Source organism: Elgaria multicarinata, chromosome 3 (genome assembly GCF_023053635.1).
Source record: "Elgaria multicarinata webbii isolate HBS135686 ecotype San Diego chromosome 3, rElgMul1.1.pri, whole genome shotgun sequence".
Taxonomy (NCBI): domain Eukaryota; kingdom Metazoa; phylum Chordata; class Lepidosauria; order Squamata; family Anguidae; genus Elgaria; species Elgaria multicarinata.
This window is the reverse complement of record NC_086173.1, coordinates 5,221,249-5,230,124: the sequence shown is the minus strand read 5'-3', so window position 1 is coordinate 5,230,124 and position 8,876 is coordinate 5,221,249.

The following is an 8,876-nucleotide window of genomic DNA, read 5'->3' as shown; positions in this document are numbered from 1 at the left end:
ATGCAACACGTATGTTTGTAATTTAAAGCAACGCTGTGAGTTTCCAGGACCTACATAACGTTGAGGGCATGGAAATATGAAAATTGAAAGTCTGGAGAGGAAAAATATACCTGTTGTTGTTGTTGTTATCTCTTTCTTGCCCATGGCATTTTTTCTAGACAGACATGAGGTAGGGTGACCTTTTTCTAGACAGACATGAGGTAGACAAGCTGGAGCATGTTCAGAGGAGGGCAACCAGGATGATCAGGGGTCTGGAAACAAAGCCCTATGAAGAGAGACTGAAAGAACTGGGCATGTTTAGCCTGGAGAAGAGAAGATTGAGTAGGGTGACCCTATGAAAAGGAGGACAGGGCTCCTGTATCTTTAATAGTTGCATAGAAAAGGGAATTTCAGCAGGTTGTATATATGGAGAACCTGGTGAAATTCCTGCTTCATCACAACAGTTAAAGCTGCAGGAGCTATACTAGAGTGACCATTTTAAAAGAGGTCAAGGCACCTGCAGCTTTAACTGTTGTGATGAAGAGGAAATCTCACCAGGTTCTCCATATATACAAATGACACCTGCTGAAATTCCCTTTTCAATACAACTGTTAAAGATACAGGAGCCCTGTCCTCCTTTTCATAGGGTCACCCTACATGAGGGGCTTTGCTAAGTCATGCTGTCTTTCACAGATTCAGGAATTTCCTGACAATTGAGCATGTTTTCAGTATGACTGCCTTCTGGATGTTGGTGTGGATGTATTTTGGTAGGCCCTATTTCTGAAGGTTTCCTGTATAGTTTTTTGATGCCAGTGACTTGATGTGACTATTATTATTATTATTATTATTATTATTATTATTATTATTATTATTTGTATCCCGCCTTTTGCCCAATGCTGGGCCTCAAGGCGGCCTTACAAAGTTTAAAATATACATGGGGGGGGGGGGGAGGGAAACAAAACCATAAACAGTTAAAAAATACACAACAAAATTATAAGACATTAAGATAGATGGAGGGCTGGATTATTCTCCAAAGGCCTGCTTGAACAAAAAAGTTTTAGCCTGTGAAGAAGGTGGGACTGAAAGAAGGGCCTCTCCAGAAGATCTCAAAGCACAGGCAGGCTCATAAGGGAGAATACGGTCTTTCAAATAACCTGGACCCAAACCATATAGAGCTTTATAGGTCATAACCAGCACTTTGAATTGTGCCCGGAAACAGATTGGAAGCCAGTGGAGCTGTTTTAACAGGGGAGTTGTTGTGTGCTCCCTGTAACCAGCCCCGGTGAACAATCTGGCTGCAGCTCTTTGAACCAGTTGGTTTTTCCGAACACTCTTCAAAGGCAGCCCCACGTAGAGCGTGTTACAGTAATCCAATCGGGATGTAACTAAGGCATGTGTCACCCAGCAGGTGAGAGCTGCCCATAGAAAACAATGGAGAAATCCAGGATTTTAGCATAGCTGTGACTGGGTACCACTGACCCCAGCCACCCAAAAGTAGCAGTTCTAACTCAGGGCGTCATCACCCAGGGGGAAATCATGTTTGCTTACCATCGCTTCTCTGCCCCTCTGTTTGTCCCTCATTACTTCTTCTTTTGAGGAAATAAACAACATGCACGTGGCCCATTCAGTGGACCTTTTTGATCCCGCTGCTTCTCCTGCAGACAGCAAGAGATAGCGGCAATTTCCATCTTGCGGCCCAGACTTCCTGGTTGAACCGCGGGCTCAATTGAAGATGCCGACGGACCGCGGACAGAGGCAGGTAAGGGAGAGGAGGGCAGGGGGGGTTACCGGGTCCCGCCGCCGTCGCCACCCATGCGGCTCAATTGAAGACGCCGACGGACCGCCGACGGAGGCCGGTAAGGCCCCCCTCTCCCTTGGACCCTTACGAGGGCGGCGACGGCGGCAGGGCCCGGTAAACCTCCCGCCCTCCTCTCCCGGCCTTACCTGGCGCCACTCCCCTCCACTGCGGAGCTCCGATTCGGAGCCGGAGCTCCGCGGCGAAGAGGAGCGGAGTATGGGCGGAGCGGCGCGGAGCGGAGCGAGCCGACCCGAAATTTTCGGATCGGCCCGCGGGGCGGAGCGGGGGGTCCGTGCACACCCCTAGTATTTTCTACTCTGACAGACAACATTTCTTCAGGGTCTCAGGAAAAAAGGCTGTTTTACATCACTTCCTCTCACTGCCCGTCAGTGTTTTATTTTACATTGCTTGCTTTGTATATTGCTATTTCATGAGGAAGTTGTGGTTTGAATTGTTGGAAACCACCCTAAATAATGTGGGTGCATCAGAAGGGTAGGATATAAATTCCTATAGAAGGAATAAATGGAATGCCAGGGATTTTACCTAGGACTTTCTACATTCAAAGTTGCCTGAATGTCAGTCTGTCTGTCTGTCTATCTATCTATCTATATGCAATAGGGCTGTGCAGGGACCCCCTGATCTGCCTCGGAGGCCGATCCGGAGCCCCCGAAGCAGAACTGATCCGCCTCAGGGATGCTTCGGGAGTTCCTGACCCGAAGCCAAGGCAAGCACCGACGTCAAGGCAAAATTCGGATCCTCCGAGGCAACTCGGGAGTTTTCTGGACAGCCAGCACCCAGAAAACTGTCCCCACATCTGGTGCCTCCACCATCCGCCGCCGCGGATGGTGGAGACACCTGGTAAGCCCCCCTCCCCCCTCCCCGGCTCCGCTGCCCACCGCCGCCTTTGCATATGGCGGCTTCCACTGCCCCCGACACATAAGACGGGAAGTAGGCCATACAGCTTACTTCCTGCCTTATGCGTCGGCGGCAGTGGAAGCCAGGACGCTGGAGTGGGCGGGAGGCTTCAGAATGGCGTGCCCAGAAGTCGGGCAGAGGTGGCCCGAAGCTTTGGAGCCAATTGGCTTTGGGCCACCTCGGTCTTTGCCCAAACCGGTTCGGATCCAGTTCAGGAGGCTCCGTATCACCCCAATCCACTTTGGATTCGGGGTATGGACACGAGGTGGTGTACAGCAGTAGTCAACAGGGTGCCCATGGGCACCAATGTGCCCCAGACACCTTTCTTGATGTCCACCAAGATGCCCTACCCCTACTTTTTAAAACAATTAACACATTTCCTTCCTAGCAGCTGGGATCACAGGGACATAGATTTCCATTGGTGCTGAAAACTGTGGGTGCAGTGTGTTGCAGCTTTAGCCCCCACTCCAAATTGTACTCAGTCTTTTGGGCAGGCTATGTCTCCTTTGCCATGTTTTCCATGGCAGCCATTTTGTGGCAGTGCCCAGGGCAGTTTCCCAAATTGCCCAATGTGCCCACGGCCCCAAAAGTTTGCATGTCCCTGAACCTCTATATTCAGAGGCAGTTTGTGGGAAGGGCTCTTGCTGTCATGCCCTGCTTGTTGGCTCTCTGGAGGTTTCTGCTTGACCTCTGTGAGAAATAGAATGAAGAATGCTGGTCTGGATGGACCTTTGATTGATGTGTCCATGTAGCGGCATTTTAATGGCTCAGCCACTTGCCCTCACTTCAGGATGATGCACACACTTTTATCCACAAGGGCAACCCATCACTGAAATATTGTTTCACCGTTGAACTGTTTTCATTCCAATTTAACACACACACACACACACTATGAGAATGAGCAGCCGTCTCTCAAGGCCAAATGAATTGTAATTGAATCAAGAGTTCAGTTCAAACACTCCTTACTTCTCACAACATTCATTCTCCAGTCACCAAAAGCCCAAGAAGTCACTCCAAATTACATTTTTTGTTTGTTCTTGCTGGTTCAAAAGCTTCAAACACTTTCCAACCAATATCTATTCCATGAAAAGGTATTCCTTCTGCCGCCGTAGCTCCCTGGCCTGAGCACACAATAGAAGGAGCCTTGTCATCCACCTTTACGTCTCCTGAGGGCTAGCAGGTGATTTCTAAAAAGCACCAGGCGGAGGGAGGCCTAAATGTGCTTGGAAATCACTGCCTCTGAATTTGGCTGTTGCTAGAAAGACACTCTGCACATACTTAGGAACTCTTCATTAATTCGTGTTTCAAACATAAAACATTCCAGTGAAGTGACAGGCAGGGCTCTGGTTTAGATTAAGACCAACTTGCAACTGCTAGTGGATTTGAGGTGCTACCAGACTATTCTGCGCCCTAGGCAGGTGAGCTGCTTTCACCCACCCACCCCCACCCCAGCGTACCTGGGTGTGGGGTGCCATCTCGCCCGCCCAGCTGAAGTGAAGCCAGGACACTGGGGTGGGGGTGGTGGCTTTGGAACGGTGCGCACAGCTGGAAGCCGTTCTCAGAGAGTGACTTCTGGGCGCGCCATTCTGAAGCCGCCCGCCCGCTCCAGCATCCTAGCTTCGCTTCGGCCACCCAGCCGAAGCGAAGTGAGGATGCTGGAGCAGGGGGGCAGGCATGGCTTCATTTTGGCTGGGTGGGTGCCCAGTCGAAGTGAAGCCAGGACACTGGGGCGGGGTGGTGGTGGGTGGCTTCGGAACAGCGCGCCTGGAAGCCGCCCTCTCAGAGCTGCTGTGGGAGAGTGGCTTCCGGGTGTGGCGTTCGGCGCCCCCCTTACCTTGGCGCTCTAGGCAGCCACCTGAGTGGCCTCTATGGTAGCGCCAGCCCTGGGTGCTACTCAGATATCTCAGGATTGCAGCAAGAAAAAAAAGTGGGGGTAGAGTTGAGGCACTGTAGATTTGCCAACGTTTTTTTTACATGCTCTTATTTATGCATTCTTAATAGCAGCTTGGTCTGTAGACATGAACAGGTCGTTGCGTTTATCTCCAGGCGTTGAAAAGCATTGCCTGCTAATTCCAGCATATCAAGACCTTGTTAAAAATGCAGGATCAGGCCAGGTTGGTGATCTGTATTCCAAACTGGGGAAATTGTCACAATAGGAGCTTTCTTAAGGGAGAGACCAACAACATAAATAAATGCAAAGCGTGAACAAACGTTAGACGACTGAATACTGCACCTACACATGTGCACACACAGGCTCAGGTACGTTGGATATAAACCAAGTTAAGAATAAAAACTGGAATGACTATGACGTGCTGGCTGCTACAAAAATGCCTGATTTCCCACAAAGAAAGATCCTCAGAACAAAGCGTGCAAACCACATCACATACAGCAATCACACTTCATATATGCCAGAACTGCCCCCCTGGGGTGTTAAAATCGAAAAGCGGGAGGTCTCTGTGCGTTGACTAATCCCATGTTTGCGCTGCCCGAGTGTGGAGTTCAGGCAGAGAATGGAACATCCTAATAACTGCAGCTTTATTTTTTTAAAAAAACTACAACAACCCAACGACAACCCACAAAGCAAGTTCCTATCCCTCATGGCTGAGAAGATGGACTTGCCTGTGTGTGTGATCAGTACGACAATGGAACCAGTTCCCTAGGGAGGTTGTGGGCTCTCTCACACTAGAGGCCTTCAAGAGGCAGCTGGACAAGCATCTGTCAGGGATGCTTTAGGGTGGATTCCTGCATTGAGCAGGGGGTTGGACTCGATGGCCTTTTAGGCCCCTTCCAACTCTGCTATTCTATGATTCTATGATTCTTACTGAGAACCAAGTAATCTGTTAGTTTCCTTGGTCCTTTCTGAAATGGTGGGGATTAGAAACATAATACGAGCCCTTATGACAGCCAAAAGACTTCTACTATCACATTGGAAGGACAAATTCACACCTTCCATAATGCAATGGATTGAGAACCTAATAACATTATCAACTTTTGAACGAGTGTCATGTAGACGCAACTTGCAAGTGGATAAATATACAGATATCTGGTCTGCTTTTCTTGAATCCTTTATATAACTACCTCCCTTTTTTTTTTAATGGTACATACGATGGAAAATGATCATTTTATATACACAACGTATGAATTTCCCCCCATTTTCACGATGTATTTTCTGTTCTGTTTGTTGATATTCACAAAAAAGACAGGGAAAGAAACGTAACATGAAAGTTTATAATCTGAGGCAAATTCTGGACTCTCTGAGCAAGATTGCAGTCCTATGACAGCATTCACCTTCAGAGCATTTTGGGCTAAAATGAGGCTACCCTCTATAATTGTTATTTTTAAAAAAATGACAACTATAGTGGGTCCTTTTATCCATTTGTGGCTCTAAGAGGGATGTCCAGAGAAGAGGCAATGAAATGTAGCTCTATATGCTGATGTACAAAGAAACATGGGATCATTTGTGTCTCTGTGAGACTGCACATATCACACACACACACACACACACACACACACTCACACACACACACACTAAACCTTTAATTGGGTTGGTGATAAGAATTTGGAGAAGATGCTTGAGTGTGTATGCGGGGGAGGGGGGGAGGTCTTGTTTCCTAATTATAAAAGTCCACCCATTGGAACCCTAAAAAGAGTTCTCCACGTAACCTGGCAACCAGATCGGCAGTCACTAAGCAACATGGTTGCTGGATTGCACTAAAGGTGATTGGCAGTTCTGACTGGCGAGGGATGGAAACTGCACTTGACTCACCCACAGTTGAGATTGTAAGGGGTGGAGCAAAGGCGATTGCTGGGTGGGTGGGTGGATTAAGGAGCAAGAATTTATTGTTGTTAGTGACATGTCAAAGCAATCTGATGTGTGTTTTGGTCACAATGAGTGACTAGAGATGTAAAGACCTTGGAAAGGGAGGCAGATTGGTGTGTGTGTGTGTGTGTGTATGTGGGTGTGGGTAAATTCAAAGGGGAAACGCGGGGTTTCTTTTTCCACACACACCCCTGCAGGCCCGATGTAGAGGGGACTAAAAAAAAATTACCAACCACTTCTTTGAGAAGATTCACTTTCAGAATAATGACTGAAATACTTTCAAAAGTTGTCTTTTAAAATCGTACTTTATTTATTAAAATATTTACATGCACCAAAGTCACAGGCAATATTAAAACCATTCAGCCCTGGTTAGGCCTCATCTAGAGTATTGCATCCAGTTCTGGGCTCCACAATTGAAGAAGGACGCAGACAAGCTGGAGCGTTTTCAGAGGAGGGCAACCAGGATGATCAGGGGTCTGGAAACAAAGCCCTATGAAGGGAGGCTGAAAGAACTGGGCATGTTTAGCCTGGAGAAGAGTAGATTGAGGGGAGACATGATAGCACTCTTCAAATACTTGAAAGGTTGTCACTCAGAGGAGGGCCAGGATCTCTTCTAGATCCTCCCAGAGTGCAGGACACGGAATAATGGGCTCAAGTTACAGGAAGCTAGATTCTGGCTGGACATCAGGAAAAACTTCCTGACTGTTAGAGCAGTACGACAATGGAACCAGTTTCCTAGGGAGGTTGTGGGCTCTCCCCCACTAGAGGCCTTCAAGAGGCAGCTGAACAACCATGTGTCAGGTATGCTTTAGGGTGGATTCCTGCATTGAGCAGGGGGTTGGACTCGATGGCCTTATAGGCCCCTTCCAACTCTACTATTCTATGATTCTATGATTCTATGAAAATTATAGAGACCAATGCATGCTGCTGCTGCTGCAGATGCGGTGTTCAGAAAGTAGTTAAGTGATGAGGATAGCATCATTTATTTATTGCATTGCTATACCACCCATTAGCCGAAGCTCTCTGGGAGATCTACAAAACAAAGCTTAAAAGCATAAAATACAATAACATAGCATTGCCGTGTTGCATTGGAATAGCTTACTAAACGAGCAGCATTCCCAAAACTAATTTGATGCTGGAAAAGTACATTCAAAGGTTATAGAATACAAAATATCCAGCTAGGCATACGAAGGAGTTTTGTACAAGGCACCCTCTGTTGCCTTTTTGCCTCTCACTTAACTGTAATTAAATAATTACAGATGCATTAAATAAAATGCCTCCATTTTATTTATTTATTTGCATTTCGGTGTACTGCTTTTCCAGACATTGAGTGGTCTACATCCATACAATGTTCAAAAACACATTTAACAAAACAGAACAGAACCAACAGTAAGAAGGTCAAATACAATCAGATATGGGAAAGCCTGGGGGGGGGGGACCTGATTTGTTTTTTTAAAAAACCCATTCTTTCCAGGGACTCGGAAAAAAACAGAAAAGGCAAGGGTTTATTTTTTTATTCTTTTCCTGGGCCTTCACATCCCTAAACAATGGGGGACTTCAATTACCCTGATATCTGTCCGGAGACCAATACTGCCAAAAGTGGCCCTTCCTGGTTGAACCGCGGGCTCAATTGAAGAAGCCGACGGACTGCGGACGGAGGCAGGTAAGGCCCCCCTCCCCCTTGGTCCCTTACTGGGCTCTGCTGCCGTCTCCGCACAGGTGGTGACGGCGGCAGGGCCCGGTAACCCCCCCCGCCCTCCTCTCCCGGCCTTACCTGGCACCACTCCCCTCCACTGCAGAGCTCCGATTCGGAGCCGGAGCTCCACGGCGAAGAGGAGCGGAGTATGGGCGGAGCGGTGCGGGGCGGAGCGGGGGGTCCGTGTACACCCCTAGTAATTTTTACTGTGCAGTCTATAAACACCAGCTGATGGTTTGAGGGGATCCCTTGTAAATACAATTTATTTATTTATTTATTTATTACATTTTTATACCGCCCAATAGCCGAAGCTCTCTGGGCGGTTCACAAAAATTAAAACCACAAAAAACATCCAACAGGTTAAAAACACAATTACGAAATACAGTATAAAAAGCGCAACCAGGATAAAGCCACACAGCAAAGTTGAATATAAGATTAAAATACAGAGTTAAAACAGTAAGATTTAAATTTAAGTTAAAATTAAGGGTTAAAATACTGAGTGAATAAAAAGGTCTTCAGCTGGCGACGAAAGCAGTACAGTGTAGGCGCCAGGCGGCCCTCTCTGGGGAGCTCGTTCCACAACCGGGGTGCCACAGTGGAGAAAGCCCTCCTCCTAGTAGCCACCTGCCTCACTTCCTTTGGCAGGGGCTCATGGAGAAGGGCCCCTG